The sequence below is a fragment of the Nomia melanderi genome, chromosome 1 (genome assembly GCF_051020985.1).
Source record: "Nomia melanderi isolate GNS246 chromosome 1, iyNomMela1, whole genome shotgun sequence".
Classification (NCBI taxonomy): domain Eukaryota; kingdom Metazoa; phylum Arthropoda; class Insecta; order Hymenoptera; family Halictidae; genus Nomia; species Nomia melanderi.
Window position 1 is genome coordinate 364,872 of NC_134999.1, and position 19,143 is coordinate 384,014.

At 31.6% G+C, this 19,143-nt stretch overlaps 1 protein-coding gene across 5 annotated transcripts in view; it reads right to left on the minus strand.

Moving 5' to 3' along the window:
- The window catches only part of AGO1 (protein argonaute-1), a 134,794-nt gene extending 116,472 nt beyond the window's left edge, over positions 1 to 18,322 (minus strand). For 2 of the 5 annotated variants that reach the window (XM_076368528.1, XM_076368518.1), the window contains exons 1-2: positions 18,089 to 18,322; positions 10,881 to 11,057 (exon numbers count right to left, since the gene is read on the minus strand). The gene's annotated coding sequence lies outside the window, so the exon portion shown is untranslated. The remainder of the gene's footprint in view (positions 1 to 10,880; positions 11,058 to 18,088) is intronic. The other 3 variants (XM_076368526.1, XM_076368521.1, XM_076368520.1) reach the window with 3 other exon arrangements.
- Between the last annotated feature and the right edge of the window lie 821 nt (positions 18,323 to 19,143).

Below are 19,143 nucleotides of genomic sequence, written 5' to 3' on the forward strand. Positions count from 1 at the left end.
TTATTTGTATTACCTACAATTATATACTTGGTATGCTGGTACAAAACATGTCTTTATTTTTTAGCACACGCCGAATTATCGATTTACTCATAGAATTTTGAGCAAATACAATGACAGCCATACATTTACTTACGCTAAAGTCATACTGTAATACTTCGATTATTTGTTTTCCATTCTTTTCAGTGATTTATATGTTTATAAATCTTGTTTTATTCGTGTGCTAGAAAATTTTTCATTTATTTTAAGAATTTAACAAACTTATAAATATTTTATATTGCACAACAGTTTTTGGAACAAACAGTCAAGTATTCACATAGATTGTAGTAGTAGTAACAGAAATATACTGTGAGTGATTACGATAAGTGAAGGTAAGAAAGTGACATCAGACTGACAGCATCGAATGAAATTACTTCGTAAGGCTGAAATAGCATTTCAAGGGATAGCTAAATAGAAGATATAAGACTACTTATAAGAGACTACTGTATTGTGATACAATGTAATATATTAAGCATGATGGAATTGCAAATAATGGAAAATTAAAACATGGAAGCAAACCCTAGAAAAATTTGAAACAAGTAGATTTAAGAAAGCTGTTAATATTCATAAAGACAAATGTTGTCAAATCTTAACAGAAACATTGAAGTGAGAACAATTTAACAAATTGTCAATGAAATAAATTTGAATTGAAAGGAAGAATTGCAAGAAGGAAACCCTTTATTTCGGAGGAAAATCATGAAAATAAAATTATTCTTGCACAAGGACATTTCAAAATACTTTTCACAGCCGAAACTAAGTTTAATAGATTCGGATCTAATGGACAGATTTATGTTAGACGTCGCATAGGAGAGGAATACCGAAAATACTACAAAGTTAACGATTAGGTAGTGAATCGATGCTTGCTTGCGGTCTAATGTCCAATGTCCATGAATGTGTGGGTCACATTCATTATACATAGAGAATCGTGAATAGTTACATTACTACCATATGCAAAAAGGTACACACCAACGATTAATTTGTAAAGGATAACAGCATGGAGTATACTGTAGGCGTCGTTCAATAATTTTTACCTGACTAAAATATTAGACAATTATACAACATGACCGGCACAATCTTTCGATCTCAACAATTTAATTAATATATATGATGAATCTCTCTAGCCTAGGACAGTTAAGCTTTTCTATCGATATCTTTAATTATACGTTATATCAACCATCGTTCGCCGGCCACAGCTATGCAGGGCCGTTACTACGCGCTGTATAGACCTAGACCCCGGTCACTTCTTATATTGTGTGTGTGTGTGTGTGTGTGTGTGTGTGTGTGTGTGTGTGTGTGTGTGTGTGTGTGTGTGTGTGTGTGTGTGTGTGTGTGTGTGTGTGTGTGTGTGTATAATGTTTAATTGCTTTATAAATTTTCATAAGAGTTATGAGAAAGTTTTCACGATCGTTCTGTTTTAAATAATTTGATGTTTAATATATATATATATAAGAAGTGACCGGGGTCTAGGTCTATACAGCGCGTAGTAACGGCCCTGCATAGCTGTGGCCGGCGAGCGATGGTTGTGTGGCGCCAAAGTTCCGTGCTCGTGCTCTTCACTTACATTTTCTTAACCTGTCCGAAAGAAAAGCCGTTCTCACACTTCCCGCGGGGGGGTTTCTCTTCAGAAATGTCTGCAGAATCCACTGGTCCACAGCAAATTCGTGCTGGCCAACCCACTTTTCGTAAAAATGTAACAGAAGTGCATACAAAGTACGCGCATCTACCCTTTTTTAAACTTTGATCATCGTTTACAAACATTTAATGATACGCAAAATTCAAAATTTTTATAGCTATGTGTTCGAGCAAGTCTCCTTTATTTTTTGCGATAAATTTTAACTGCCTATCGTTTTTATTTTTCACGTAACCCTTGGTTTTCTGAAAAATTCGACCGTTTTTACAAAACCCCAGTTTTTTCGAAAACTGGACCTGACCCAGCAATTTGGTTTTCGGATTCGTATTTAGGGTAAGGAACTCTATAAGAATCACATAGTGGTTATTGCAAAAAGTAACACAGGTCGAAATTTGTTCCACAGTGTTATCAGAAACGTTCAATACTTATATCTATAATCTTCGGGAAACAAAAAGTGATCCCTATCACCAGACAATTTAAAATAGTTGATATTGATTGTAAATATAATTATCTAAATATTCGAGAACATTTACCCAAACTTCATGAGTTCATCTATGATATTTAGAACATTGAATCCGATCTTTATCATTACTTTCTGAACAAAGCTAAACAGGCAGCTCATTCATTGTCAGATTGGCGAATTGTTTCTTAATCTTGTTTCATAATATTAGGGGTACTTATAAGTAATGTCGTACGGACTAACGTTTTCGGTTGAATCAATGTTGCAAACTTCGTGTGAATCTGACGTGAAATCCTGACCTTATAACCTGCTTAATTTCACTGGCACATTCAGTATCGTTTAAGAAGGATGAGTTCTCAGATAAAGTGAGCATATCCAACATTGTGTGTTTTATGAATTTCGCAAAAAAAAAAACAATGCTACCTTGCAACAATCAATGTTAATAGTGTTTATCCAAAAGTCGTAAGTGTCTGAAAATGTCAACAATGAGTCATAAAATTCTGGAACGGGGACTTTAGTCTGCAAAACGATGAGAGACCGGTAAGTCCCCGTCTCTTCTTAAAGACGACGAATTGAGACCTATAGTTGAAAAAGATCCGAGTTTGATAATTGAGGAGATTGCAGAAATGTTTGGCCTATTGTCATCTACAGTTCAAAACCACCTTTATAAATTTGGAAAAGTGTGGTAACACGGAAAATGGGAGAATTGCTATATGTAATTCGTTACTCTGCAATATTCGGACATATCAAAGTTAGAATATTTTTCATTCTATACCTCAATCTTTTCTTAGTCAGAGTGTTTCCAATAAGCGTCTGGTATTTTAGTAAACGCTAGTGTTCGGTATTAGTAGTATTCCGTCTAGATACAAACAAAACCTAGCCAACCGAGAGAGAGGAAGGTAGAGGAGAGGGAGAGAGGGAGTCTCACGAACTCTGCCCGTTTAAACATTTTTGTTATTTCAAACAATGCAAGAAAGTGTGTGTGCGTGCGCGCGCGCGCGCGTGTGTAAACTATGTGTCCATACCGTTACATCGTAATTTAATCGCAATTCAAAAACCGTTGAAAAATAATTTCTACAAACCAGAACACCCGCTTAACACAATCACTACCAGCATTTGTTTCAGCAGCAGTCTACATAGTTACAATATTTTATTAATAGCAATATATTTCAGATTTGTGATTAGTTTTAAATTTCAGAAGGAAATCTCGCCAACTTCTTAAGTGCATGTTATATGCGTTACAATTCCAAATAAGAACTCTCAAGAAAATAATTTACTTCTTTTTGCACAAAGTACATAACCTTTAATCATTATAACTGTGACGCTAGTAGCGAATGTGTTGAGGAACCTAATTCATACAGCAGTAGTGCTCGCTTAGTATTCCCTGGTCTGAGATTTTATCGCAAAGGTATCAAGTATCCGAGGAGGTAGAGTTTTAGAAATTATTAACTTATTATTATTCATCGCCAGCTAACTCAACTTTGAATGGATTGACTGGTAAAGCAAAAACACTGAGTGCAAGTGATATATAGAATAACAATTATTCAACAAATTAGTAGGTGAACTTCCTAGTATCGATCAAGGTCTATTTTCAAATTATGTAGGTACTGAGCAGAATACGAAAGAAATCCAGATCTGTCCCCTCCGAGAAGGACAAGAGGAGTCTTTCAAAACAAATTCTCTATAGTAATTCTCTAAGCTGGACGATGTGCCACTGAAGTCAGAAAGCGACCAAATGATTGTGTTCGCCCCATTGCGTTTTAACCCTTCCACTACCTCATTTCTCATCAATGGGCACCCTCTAACAACCTCCGTAACCACCGCAGAACCCACCGGTAACGCCAGGGAGAGGGTAAACTGGGTTCCCCTAAACTTCCCCGCACACTGACCGGCACCAGTGTTGCCAGATCGGGGAAGTTTAGGGAAATACAGCCCCATCCCCTGATAACGGGATTAGTCACATGACTTGTTACACGTGCGCGACGGGGACGCAACACGAATTGAGTCACCGCCAAGCGTCACCCAAGTCGCGCGCGGCCAGTCTACGGTATTAACGGGGGTTGTTGGAGTCTGCCCACAGTGGAGGAATTGGATAATATAAAGGGTTAGGCAGAGTGGGGGAAAAAGGTGGTTTCGCCTTTTCCTGGCCTCACTGATGCTGACTATCCAACAAGCTAAAAGTGCACGGGAGCAAGGGAACTCAGCCGCACGCTCCACCTCTGTCCTGCTTGAAAACATAGTAATCGAGTTTCCGTGTCCCTAAGGATTAATAAAAATAAGAAGTCACCGCTGCACAGAAACGAAATTCATCGTCAATGTTTGTTACATCTCATTCCGTTGCATTCGGTTCCGCCTGCTTCCTTCATCACGCGGCTCGGTCAATAACAACACTGTGTCACACCCCAAGCGTCATTGTTGTTCTACAACTACTAACGCGAGCATCCCGAGTGGAACAGTCCCTTTGCCCCTGTGCACTTTTAGTATGTTGGTAGTCAGCACAGATGTGGTGGACTAACTGTATGCATCTTGCTATGCAACGCCAAGTCACACTCCCCGATACCAGTTCTAACAAATATAAGGGTAAAATGTGAACATTAAGCGAGCACATCTTTACATATGAAATTCTAATTAACTGTATACTCTGGGCTTCAAAGACAAGGACAGCAGGGTGTCGCGATACGCAACAAATACACGTTGCACAAACATCAGCACTTGCATTCGTATTATCGTACTTCTATGAATGTTAAAAAGTCAAGTCTTATACAATAACCAATAGCAGTATGATATACTGTATTTATATAGTTGTCAAAAATTGTTATATTAGATTTTATTGATTGTTTAGTCTTGGAAACACACTGCCATACTGTCACCATCCATTTGCTACATTTTTACACAACGTTCTTAACCCTTTGAGTGCTCTGGACGCATGTCTGGCATAAACCACCGTCTGTGAATTATACACGCACATATGTGGTTTCAATTTTTTTAATCTCACACATGCCACGGTCGCAAATTATAAATATACGAGACGAATATGTGTGTTTGTTAGCATTATTTAACTTGGTCAAAGTGAGAAATTACAATTACAATTACAACATAATCACGCTTTGTATGAATGAACAGAGTCCAACGATCTTCAGACGGTGAGCTAAGCGAAGAAGTATTCCGTCCACACGGCACGTTTCGGCTGGGAATATTCAGCACTTAAAGGGTTAAACCTCGAACTATGGTTGCCGGGTCATTTCGACCCGCCTGCTGTAAACGGACTCGCGCCGTAGTGAAAATAGCGGAGAATGTTTATAGTGCAAATAGTCTATTACAAATAGTATAAATTGTTACGTCAGACGAATGAGATAAAGTATAAAAGATTTATTTATAAAAATTACACAGATATGACAGTTATATGTAAAAATTCTAATAAAGCATAATAAATGATGTATGTTTATTATGTACATACCTTCATTACAAACTACTTATATTTCTTTATTATATATTCATCAAATAATTATATACAAATAATTTTATATAGAAAATGATTGTATAATAATATCACATGTTCACTAGTTAGTGTTTCAAAAAATGTAATAACAACAAGTTTCAGATTGAAATTTGCAAAATGAGTGCAAATATAAAACGTTTATATTGGGTAAAAATGACTGAAATGCCGTACGTTGCGTCGCGTTGTTAATACCATTCGTAATCCGAATGTTCATTTTTTATTGCCAATAGACACCACTCACTGAAATACATTTGCGTGCAAATTTAAAGGAACACTAAACCTGCAGTTGAAAATTGTCGATGTTCAAACTGTTATAATATCGTGAACAAAATTATACAACGTGTTCTGGCTGGGCTCATTTCCAAATGTGAATCTTCTACTATTACAATCCATTGTTCAGTTTGTCTTCACATGTTTATAGATCATGTAACGTGTGTGAAAGTAAACATATGTTTTCATTTCCAACGAATCCATCGTGAATTGGAAAACTGCAGTCTCCCCTTTAGAATGACTCGAACAATATTGATGTAATTTGAATGAAAAGTGTGCTGCCGACATTGGAATAACCCTGAATACACTAAACACGCATTAAACGCATAAACTAAATACATGGATGACACACGCGCACTACACACGATAAATTCGCTCGTTAGACCAGTGGTTCCGAAACTATGCGCTGCGACGCACTGGTATGCCGTGAAGCGGGATTTAAAAATATGAAAAACGCAAACTGCAATTTGTAAAGAAGTTCATATAGATTATATTATTAGGTTGGTGCATATAAAATGTCGGATTTTACTTACTCATAAATGTTTGTACTCCTGTTAGTGTTATTCATTTGTTTTTCCTATAACCACCTCTTCAACAGTTTTATTATCTACTATCAAAGTAACCTTTTATAAAAAAGTTTTTCCGAATCGTACATAATAACTATTTCTTGAATAATTTTTTGAAAGCATGGATACCGGTAACGTTCGTGTAATTTCATTTTATGGATTTAAACTTGGAAATAATGTTTTAAAAACCGCTGAAAATATAAACAAAGTATTTAGGGGCAAAATTGTGAATGAAAGAAAAATTCAGCAATGGTTTGCAAAATTTCGTTTCGATGATGTTTCTTTGCAAAATGAGTCATATGCTAAACCCGAAACAGTAGTTTATAACGGTGTCTTTAATACATACAAGAATACATTCATTAAAAATCTGTTGGCAGAAAGTGTATCGAATCAAATAGAGCATATTTTAATTAAATAAACGTCTTTTAGATCATTAAATGAGGTTTCCTTTCTGTCGCAAAAGGATCCGATATTTATATACACCGACCTATAAACTAATAACTACAGAAGTGACAGACTACTAAAATAAGAATGAAGGAATGAGTTCTTTTAGTTATAGAGATTCCATTTGAATTCATAATTCACGAAAAGATTTGCAACAGAGTAAATGGGCCTGGCATTTAAATCATAGAACTAAAATATTTTTACTTCTTCTAAACTGCACCATAAGTAAAAAACTTCGAGAACCACTGCATTAGACGCATATACACACACAGACGCGCGCGCGTACGCACTCTCTCTCTCTCTCTCTCTCTCTCTCTCTCTCTCTCTCTCTCTCTCTCTCTCTCTCTCTCTCTCTCTCTCTCTCTCTCTCTCTCTCTCTCTCTCTCTCTCTCTCTCTCTCTCTCTCTCTCTCTCTCTCTCCCCCCCCCCCCCCCTTTCTCTCTCTCTAACCGCACAAACCACACATGAGATAATAAGTCCAACCGTGCAACCTCTTTGTGGTGTACCTTCGGTATTCCAATGTCAGCAGCACAGGTTTTATTTGAAGATCAATATAACGGTGAATAAGATTGTTCGTCAAGTTTTAAGGTGTTGTTATAAAGGGGGAAGTTAAATCGTCAAACTCATGGTGGATTCCGTTGTGAACAAAAATTTATAACATTCATAGTGATGTCCGAATATGAGAAAGTTTCAAACTAAAAAGTATGTTTACTTTCCCACCCGGTACATGACGTACATTTTGGGAAAACACGGACAATGGAGTACGAAAGTAACAGTGTCAAGCTTTAAAATAAGCCCAATCAGAATATTGTAGTATTTTGCACGCGAGTATATTTTTATATTATTATTCCATTGTGGTTACATTTTATTTAATTTAGAGTAATACTGTCATATACCTCTCTGCAATAGAAACACAAATAATAAATAAATAAATGAAAAAAATGGTATTTCTTAATATCATCCTAAAATTTCCTTTTAAACGTTAACAATTTGAAATAGAAAATTTAGTTCATAGGTTGTTGAATAAGTCCAATAATTGTACCAAAAATTTAAAAATATGATAATTATTTAGGAAAGGATTGTACTCAGAGGTTTTGATGATTTTTTGGAAATGTTGTCGGGGATCTGATTTTAAGCAACTTTTTCCTATATATGTGACCACGACTCAGTCTTAACTTCTGAGGTAATCGCAAGAAGTTTCTACATATACAAATATATACACATGTATGTACCTACGCGAACACAATTCTTTGCATTGTAATAATCGATACCACTATACTGTTAACTGGTCGATGGCGCATTAAGGATACAATCCACACTATTTATAGGGTGTATGTTAAAAAAAGGTAATACTGCTATGTTCGGGCGATAACGCCGATTTTCATAAAATTAATTAATATATTATAAAAATCTATGTTTTAAACAACTTTCTTTCGTAACAAAAATAATAGAGATTGATATTAGTATAGCTGATTGTTTGGGGTGAGGGTACAGGGGAAGTGACTTCGCCCACATTTCTACATCATAATTGTCAAAAATCCTTCTAGTCTGAATATGATGATATTTTTGGCGATTATAAAGTAAACATGGGGCTTCCTCCTTTGTACTCTCACTGAGAAAATCAGCCTGTAATACTCCTTCAGCCCGTAATCTTCATAATCCTCACCAAAGGAGACAGTTATTCAAAACATCGATTTTTACAACACACATTAATTTTGTGAAAATTATACTGCAATTCTTGTTTCACACGGTTCACCCATTATATCTATGGCATTTCGTCCGTCGTGGTGTGTTTAGAAAATAGTAGATAAGAGGCTACCTCTTGTTGACGCATACGCCACCTTGGATGTATCGTGTATACGTATAAACACGATTCAATGCAGTAGTGCCAACAGTTTTTTGTGAATATTTCGAAAATAAAAAAAAAACTAGGAAAAAGTTACTTAAAATCAGGTTCTCGACAATTCCAAAAATCATTGAAATCGACGAGGGAACCCCGTTTCTACTAAATAAGTACCATTTACATTATAGATTTCATTGTATTTAAGCTACATAGTTCACACTTATCAATTACAAGCACTGACTTTTTAAAGGATGCTCAAACGTGCACAATGTGCTGCCTTTAAATGAAATTTGTAATAAATGTTTTGTAATTTAAATCAAGTTTATTCATCAGATAATATGAAAATTATGCAGTGCTGACGCAACAATAAACAAGTATTTTTTAAGTATTTGCAGTACCTTTTTTTATTATTTGCAAGACAAGTATTGACTAACAACATGTACATTGTAACCTCAATAAAATTTTACACTGTCTCATAGTGGCAAAACTTTAATTATTTATATTTTTAAGATTATTAAATAACTACATTCAGAGTGCATCACTGACGGAACTGTTCTTCATGAATATCTCAAAAATTGTAAGAAGTTACCACTTAAGATATTAGGGCAAGTTAGTCAAAATTATATCAGTAATCCTTTACTCTATGATTTCAAAGTGTGGGTACATTCAGTGTTAATAACTAATATTAGAAAAATAACATTTAATTTTAACTGAAATAAATGTAATGATCTTTACATATGCTATATTATGTTCGAAATTTTTGTACGAGTCTGACACAATATTGTAAGCAAGGGATGAGCAACATGTAGGGTGTCCTATGTAATTGTCAGCACGATTTTCAAGAGATTTACATTTAATAATATCATTAAAAAATGTCTTGGCTAAAAGTTGATCCATGTTAAATGGAATATAACAAACACAAAAAATTTCTAAAAAGTTTTTGTTTTTAGAAAAGCAAGGTGACTTGGTTGTTTTAAAATTGCATTGTATATTTTTTAATGTATATTCTTGTATTCAATATCAAGACGAATATAATGACCTGTTAAACTGTGATTTTGAAACAACTTTGAACTCTTGAATTTTTTGTATTAATTGAATCAAAATTACATCATTTTATGGTTCAAAATTGTTTATGTGCGATCTTTTAAGAAATATGGACAAATTAAAAATCGTTATGAAAATTACATAGGACACTGTATATGAAGGTGATGATCACTGATAATGGTGTCACTTAAGGTAAATAATTATCGAATTGTGCAAGGAGGTGCAGAGGTGATGATAAATGAAAATCTGACATAGATCTGAACTGAAAGAAAGCTGTGAATGGCATTGGGAATTACCTTTTCAGGAGATAGAAATTCATAACTTTTCTACAAAATCCTGAAACATGATAGCAAGGAGACTGCCAGTAATAGAAACATGTCAAATACATGAAACTTTTGGTCGATCAATCGATAGGAAATATTTTGCCATGAGAGAGCAGAAGCTTCCCTACCCCCTGTTAAAAAAAAAGGTAAAACGGAAAAGAAATGCACTTCAAGCAGCGAGAAAGAGTGAAAAAAGAATAATGTTATAGACAGACTTATGCAAACGATTGGCACATTTATCCGAATAAGTCAGGAATATACATGGGAGATTATTTCTACGGGTGTTGTGCTGTGAAAAAATTTCAAATTGCGAACTTCAAATTTCATTTTTCTTTATCTTTCAAATAAAAAGCTTTGTTTCCCAAAAACTTCTCTATGGAAAATAACTTTGGAATACGCCAAAGTTGTTTGTTCAGCCATGGAAAGAAAAAAGTAAGGTATGAAATGTAAAAGGTTAAAGCTATATAATGACACATCACAATGCCAACAGTAAATGAATCCTGACATTGTATTGAGTATAAGAACACACAGTCGTGATAATTGATTTTCAAACATAACTTTGTTAGTGAACGTTATTATTTGTGGCCATCATAATGTACCGTCTTATTTTAAGCAAGTTGGATTGATCAAGAACAATTTCGAGAATCTCTGGTTCAAAATAATGTAATATTTTCATGATTACAGATATATTCATAAACGGTCATTACAATGGCTTCACCTGTCAAAAGGATTAAACATAAAATAGTAATTATTAAAGCGACTCACCTGCTTTTTGGAGCTGCTAAGTTAGAGTATGAGAAATTGACAACTGCACTGTACTTATTTTCACATAAACATCGTTTTTCGTTTAGCTTAGCACAAAAACTTCACTGCAGTGCTTGTACTTTTTCACGTAACAGTTATTTTATATTTAACACTTTAAATGGAAATGTAATACATCTTCTATGGTGCATGTTTTACGCGTATTAGTAGTAATTATGTCTATTGATATCAGCTTTGAAGTTCATGAACTTCATCTCTCTCATTATTTATTATAGCTGATTTTTTCAAAGGTCTATAGGGGTTTATGTCTATAAAAAATACCAATAAGTACTGATACGGTAATTGAATATAGAAGAATGAATGCATAAATAAGGAAAAAATTTTATTACGTATATTCAGTTATTTAGCCGTTATTAATTTCAATTTTTAATTAATAGATTTCGAGATTCTTACGAGTCTTTCATATATCAACGTTTTTCTAAATTCTATGATAATTTATGTAAGTATAATGAAAATAAATAAAATTATTGCATGTGTTTAGGTAAGTATCAAGAAAGCAGCAGTACTTTATGAAGATTGTTATTAAATAAATGTTTCATAGTTTGTAAAGGACCATACCATGCATTGCCTAAATTTTTTACTATTTCAATTATCGTTTGTCGTAAGAGACTGATTATTCATTATTCTAAATTTTATGTACACTCTGCGATAAAACTATAAGACATGTGCGATATTCGATGAAAATTCTATGTAAGTCTTGAGTTTTATCTTCCTTCATTTATAGTGTTATTATTTGCATTATATACAAGTATATTCTACAGTTCTACGGAATATCGAAGGCTACAATTCCAAGAACTTGGGAAATGTATGTAAACATGCATTCTCTTCGCGACAAAACTATAAGACAGTAGCTTTTCGCCAGTCGATCTTATGCTGTAATTGTAGTCACAGTGTTAGAAGTAATTGTGTACTTCAAATTAAACATTTGGAATTTTGTTTTTACATAATCAATGATCAGACAATGCCGTGTGGAAAAAAACTGACAGACAGTGAAATAAGAGTGATCGTAAATTTAAAAGAAAAGAAAAGTTCTATTTCAGAAATTTCAAGAGCGATTGGACGAAATCAATGTGCCGTGCCCAATTATTTAAAATGTAGAGAGAATTATGGAAAGAAAACATCCTGGTGGGCGTCCAAAAGCGACGGCCGAGAGACAAAGACGAGCCATTCTGAGGGTAGCGTCGAATTCTAGTTTGACAGCATGGCAAATTGCAGCGGAAGCTGACGTTCACACCAATACTCGTAATGTGCAACGGATAATTAAACGAGCCAAGCATTTAAAAAGACGAAACTTGGAGAAAAAACCGCCATTTACGAATCGACACAAAGCAGCCGGGGAAGATTTTGCGGAAAGACATCTCCAGTGGAAAAAAAAAGTGAAGAAAAGTTATTTTTTCAGATAAAACACGTTTCAATCTAGATGGACCGGATGGTATTTCATATTATTTTCATGATTTGCGGAAGGAAGAATTGCATTTGTCAAGGAGGCAAATGGTTGGAGGCGGTATCATGGTATAGGCCGCAATAGGGTACCACGGGAGAACCAATACAAAATGTATTAACACCAGCATGAATGCAATTAAATATATAGAAATATTAGAACAACAATTAACGCGACATGCCAGCACTATTGCATGTGAAAATTATATTTTACAACATAATAATGCCGCTGCGCATACAGCTAAACGTGTAAAAAAATATTTTGAAGACCGTAATATACAAATTTTACCATGGCCTGCAAGGTCTCCAGATTTAAATGTAATAGAAAACATCTGTGAAATTTTAACACGTGCTGTACATGGAAATGGGAAAGAGTCGGTGGAAGAGTTGAAAGCTCGTATTGAAGAACAGTGGGCCAAATTAAGTCAAGATGAAATAAAAAATTCATATAAATCGATACCATGGCGATTAATTGAAACTATAAAAAATAAAGGTGGCACAACACATTACTAATAAAGCAAAACAAATTTTTTTCATTAATTTCCACCCATTTTTTCTTACCTAAAATACACATTGTCTTATAGTTTTTTCGCACCTTGTTTTATTAAAAAATTGAAATTTTAATGAAACTTTTTTCAATCTAATTCAACAACATTGCCGCTATGGAAATATATGTACTTTAGTTGAATCTTTGGATTAATAACGAAAACATTTATGAAAAAATTAGTATTAATAAAATATTAGATAAAATCCCAAGTGTCTTATAATTTTGTCGCGGAGCGTAGATCGTATATTATTTATAGGTCATAATATATCTAATTGATCACACTTTGCACTTTCGTCCTGAAAGAAAGAAATGTAGAATTGGAATCGAAACCGATATACCAAATAACAGTTATGATTTTATAGTTAGTTATGATTTTTTCATATATATCTCAGTTTCAAACAGTTATTTTGGGAACTTTTTCAATCCCTGAATATAATGTATATTAGATTATACTAGAATATATACTATTCTTTTTGCTGAGAATGACGAGTTAAGTCGTCATTCAAGTTTAATTTCGTTTCTTAGTAGTTTTGCGTTTTTGTGTCCATTCAACAAATAATGTCTGTGCTCACGCGCGCGTGTATGTATCAGGCACTGCCAGACATTAAAGTTTGCAGTTTTTATGTCAATTTTAAAAAAGTAAAATACACAAATTAATTTTTATCTTTTTAACCGTCAGGTACGTCCTATTTCAAATAATCGAATCATATTCTTGAGACTCAGCTGGCAAAAATAGTAAACGTATTAATCTTTTTCCCATTTATTTCGAGTATTGTTACTTATTTCAATAACTTTATAGGGAAAAATTCTACCCAAAGGTATGTGAATGTTTTTATTTTCATAATACTATAGCGGAAAGTGTATTTATCAAATTCTCCCTAGCACTGTTAAGGCAACGTTATCAAAAAATACGTATTCTGTGATTAATATACAAGTACATTTTTTCAAAATAACTATATAGTTTTAGAAATTAATAATATAGATTACAAAAGAATTAGAAGGAAATGACCAAATATGATACACTATATCTACGTGGAATAACGTTCTTTCAAAAGGCTAATAAATGAATATCTATCAGCAGTCAATAAACTATCTCTCTGACTCACTTTAGCACCGTGGAATAATCTATAAATTTCAATTTTTATGTTTTCGACTTAATTTACAAATGAGTAACAATTTCCAAGTTCCTAAATTTCTTCACTGCGTATTAAATCCTTGCAATTATAGTTTAAAATTTGTCAGAACTTAGGAGTAAATTGTCTAACTACTTATTATATACTTATTTGTATATTAATTCGATAGTTTCGTATTACGGTTATGGTCATTTCAAATATATAAAATGTAACGTGAAATTTCGAATTATAATATTCTGTTACTAATGTGGAATACCGAAGATGAACGTAATTTGGAGTAGTTTCTAGCAATGTAACCTTTTTTTGGACGGCTTAATGTTCGCATCTTTGTAAGTTGATGTAATTGTTTAGTATCGATCCAGAAGCTTATGATTCTTGCTCGAGTTCAATGTGCAATCATTTTGATAAAATAATTAAAAATGTACAATTTTAAGTAAATAGGACTTTTGTATTTTTGATTTTAAATAATTTCTAAAATTTTTTCCATTAAATTATAAAACACAATCTTATTTTTGTATATTTTATTTTGTTTCATTTATTTTTCAATTTTATAGGGCAAAAATAAGTTGGAATACCAATATTCCGAATTACCTACACCGTAACGAAATTGTTACTTTATTTGTCACTTTTGAACTAATGCAAGGTTTCACTAATTTCTTGTTTTTCATTGCTATTCACAATTCGAAATATACAAGGTTATTGGTTTTTCTATAATAAGATGCAGTGTTATTTATTTTACATCCATTCCTACAATTTTTTATTTATCTTTAACAGACTGGTATCTTAAATATACTGCACTTCCTCTACATGTTATAACTTGACAGTCAAACGAATGTTAGTAGCCGTAATACGAGAATTTTGTTTCATAGCTGTTCAAAAACTTTTAAAGGCACATAAATTGAACATATTTTTCGTATTTCTTATTATTTTACTATTTTTATTAGTTCTTTTTTAAATCTATATAATTTTGTAAGTACGGTATATCTTACAATCAACCACTTAACTCTTAACTTATTTATTGCGATTGATTTTTTAAAAATAGCATTTAAAAAAATGATATTTCATAATTGATTTCAATGTCTCGAATGATACAAACAATGAAAAATGTTTGAATCATTTTCCAGTCATACACAATGATTGAATTTTATTTTAAAAACATACTTTCATAAGTTTATGATCAACTTCTATTATTTACCTTAAATTAAAAAAAAAGATTAATACCTTCCGTACGTTTCCTTCTAAATCAAATACTAATATGTTTATTATTAGACGTGATACATATAAAGTATACTGACATTCAAAATGTTTAAATAAGTTACTTTAACAAAAATTATTTTGTATTTAACTTGTACATTAAATTTAAGTAGTATCAATGCAACGTTCTTTCCTTTCAAATGAAAAAGTATAAGATTTTTTGCATTTACCGAAGTACACTTCTTATACGCTGAATGAAGATAATTAGATAAAATTTCCTTATTTTCATTCCTAGCTCGCAATTAATACAAACTGAGTTAAAATGGCGGAAAAATAATTACGAAGGCTGAACACAAAGACGACCAACGCATCATTGCCGTACAGCGGCCGTAGTTACGCAGGCGACTTCGGGTAGTGTACTGTAGTATAAACACCTCGGGAATGTGGTTCCTTTTTTTTCGTGTGCTCCCTTATTCCGCCTATTTTTTCTAACTTATTTTATAATAGAATCTACGAAGAAAGATATTACAACAAACTAACACTCATAAATCTAATTGAAAATATTAAAAATAATTTTCAGTTGTGAAAAACTGAAAAAGAAAGAGTATTTCACTTTAAATAAAGTGAAAACTGATATGTTCATTTATATCTTTAATTTTTCAAAATATTAACATTCAAAGTATTGCAAACTATTTAAATTAGGAAACTAACATTTTATTTTAGTTAGATAAAACAATCAATAAATTACAAGTCGAAAGGAATTAAACTCTGTATGACATAATTTCGAAGGCAGAGATTAATTTCTATGTTCTGTATTTCCAAAAATTAATAAAAGTCGCTAACTTTGAACTTCAGGATTTTTTAAAGAAAGTCGAACTTAGAAAAATAATAACAATTTACTTCCTTTTTATCACAAATCTTCCTATAATAATCCAACAAATAACTGTTTTAGTGCTTACTGAGGTTTTTGCTGTTATTTAACCATAACTATGTATTTTCTACAGTTGAGAATATATGTATATAACTTAATTAATAAAGTTCCAAATATGAACAAAACTTATGACGTATGTGATTATGAGCCACAAAATACTACATAAAACAAACGTGACGTTTTCGATAATTTCCCGAAATATTTTGTACCTTTTTACCACCGACAAGACCTTAAAATCACGATTAATTTAGCAAACGCGATCATAAATTGTTAATATTGACGTTACATTCACATGTCTAAGCAGTTATGATGGAGACATAAGTGTGCCTAAATCCATTTTTAAATTTCTCGGCATCTTCCCTCAGAAGAATTTTGGTAATGAAACGTTTTAACCACCTTTTTTAATATCAATCATATAAGAAAATTGGATTTCTATTATTGAATTTATTATATGCTTAATATTTATTTATAAACGGCATTAAAACCACAGAGTGACGCATGTATTTCATATTAAATTAATTATGTAAATTTTAATTGTACATCAGTTCATTTATTGAATACATATTCAGCAATTTTCACTAAACGCATTTAAAAAGTTTATTATTTATTTTTAAAGAAAAATATTTTATTAATATGTATTAAACATAATACGAAATAATAATAATTATTAAACTATTAGAAAAAAACAATATACAAGTATTGTCAATTACGTTTACACTACTGTGATAATTTCTTATATTTCAAGAATATTTACTAAATTTTTTACGTATTATACAATATTTAAAAAGATTTAAATTAATAATATTTATATTGCATTATATTTTTGTTCGTTTACTGAAAGTATTATATCGCTAGAATCCTCTTCTGAAAATGTATTAAGGCTTTATTATTGTTTTCGTTATACTAGACACACGTAAATATTATGACTGTATCTTAAGAAAAGCACATTAATGCATATGCTGTTTTCTAAAATATGCATTTTATATGAATTGTATACAAAAACACGTTGTGTTTGTTTTGTAATTTATTCAAATGACACTTAAAATGGATTCCAAACCAGTTACTTTACCTTGTAGGTTATGTCAGATATTTTAATGCGACGTATCTTCACATAACTAATTAAATTGTTGAATTGTTATTTATCGATAACATTTTACATTCCAGTTATCTATTTTAATAAAAACAAGATGTAAACATTATTTAACTGGTGAAAATATAATTAATTTACATTGTTTACACTTTTATCTATCTCCATGACCATTTAATTATGTTGAAACCAATTGAATTTTGAATTCTATAATTTGTATATTGTTTTTTAAACATATTATTACCGTATAATTGCATGTCCGAATTGTTTTTCTCCCAAACCATATGGATACAAATAACAAACGTATTTACTCATAAGAAAACAGGTGAAGATTTTACTAGAAATATTTTGAACAAAGTAATCTGAATTTATTTAAAATAGGAACAATGCTTCTAGTAGCTTTTGACTGATGAATAAGAAAAGTATTAATTTAGATTCATAAATAATGATGGGAAAATATTGTATTTAACATTTCGCTTAAAATGCGAATAAGTGTACACCTATAAATATTTATTTCTATATTTGTTTCTAATTCTTTAATACTTAAACATAATGTAACAAATTATATTACCGATGTAGTAAAAGTTGAATAATAACTAAGAGAATATACTACATGAAGTTAAACTCGAATATTCTGAATATTTAGATTCGCTTTCACTGCGTCACTCTTTTGGTTTCGTGTTGTACGTAAATAAATGTTGTACATGTAAAAAATACAACGTTCTAAACACTTTTATCGCGAAAATATGAGTGATAGTATATGTTTGTATATGATATATACAATCTACGTGGAAATTAAGACAAATTGATGACACAAACCCCTTGTTAATAGCTATCACAACAATATTATCTTGATACCCGCGCTTATTTTATGATGACACTGATTCTTATATATAATAAGTTTCGCTATTAATTTTTTCAAAACACTTTCACATCTAATGTATAGAGAATACAATAACTCTTCCACAAAATTCACCGGGCAATCTTTAACATTCACTAAACCAGTGATCGGCATCCGCAAAAAGGTCCCCCCTTACCCCTACTTGTTCGATTCGTTAGTGACTGCGCATGCTCGTCAGACCAGGATTGTAGCTAGTAAATATGATAAGGTACTTGTTTACAAACAAAAGTATGTATTTACATACATATGTATATAAAAAGATCTAACTCTAGTTTTTAAATCATTATAAGAATACACTTTTATTTTGATTAATGCAAAAACGATATGTTTTAATAAATATGTATTCTTTCAATAATGATGTGAATGGTTTATTTATCTATATAAACTGTTTTTTTTTAATTGTCTCATTTTAAGATATTAGTTTAATAATTTGGAAAATGTATATTTATACAGGGTCTTTCATTGTACAATATTAATACAAATATTTCGAAAATTATACGCAATAGATGAAACTGCTTTTGATATCATATAATAAATATTAATAAATAATGAGGAAATTCATGTATGTCATTATATTTATAACTTTATTTAAATATATGCATAATGAAGCAACAAAATTTCTTTAAATTTTAATGTAATCTACTGTCAAAAATGATAGACAATATCAGAAACACCTTAATATTAATATATAGAAGTTTGTCCTATAATATAAGTAAATAATGAAAATAAAACTTTGCATATCTGAAACATCACTTAAATTTTGAAACAGTTTATCCATTTTTTCATCATATTTTACTTACTTTCTAATAATTTAAAGTATTTTTTCTTATTTATATTGTGTAAATGGAGGCATTAGTAATGTATAAAGATTACCATTTTTTTAGTATTTAATATTTATACAAATTATAACTTGCAATGAATCCTATATTAAAATCCAGGAAAATTGTATTGATTCGTTTAACAGATTCCTTAA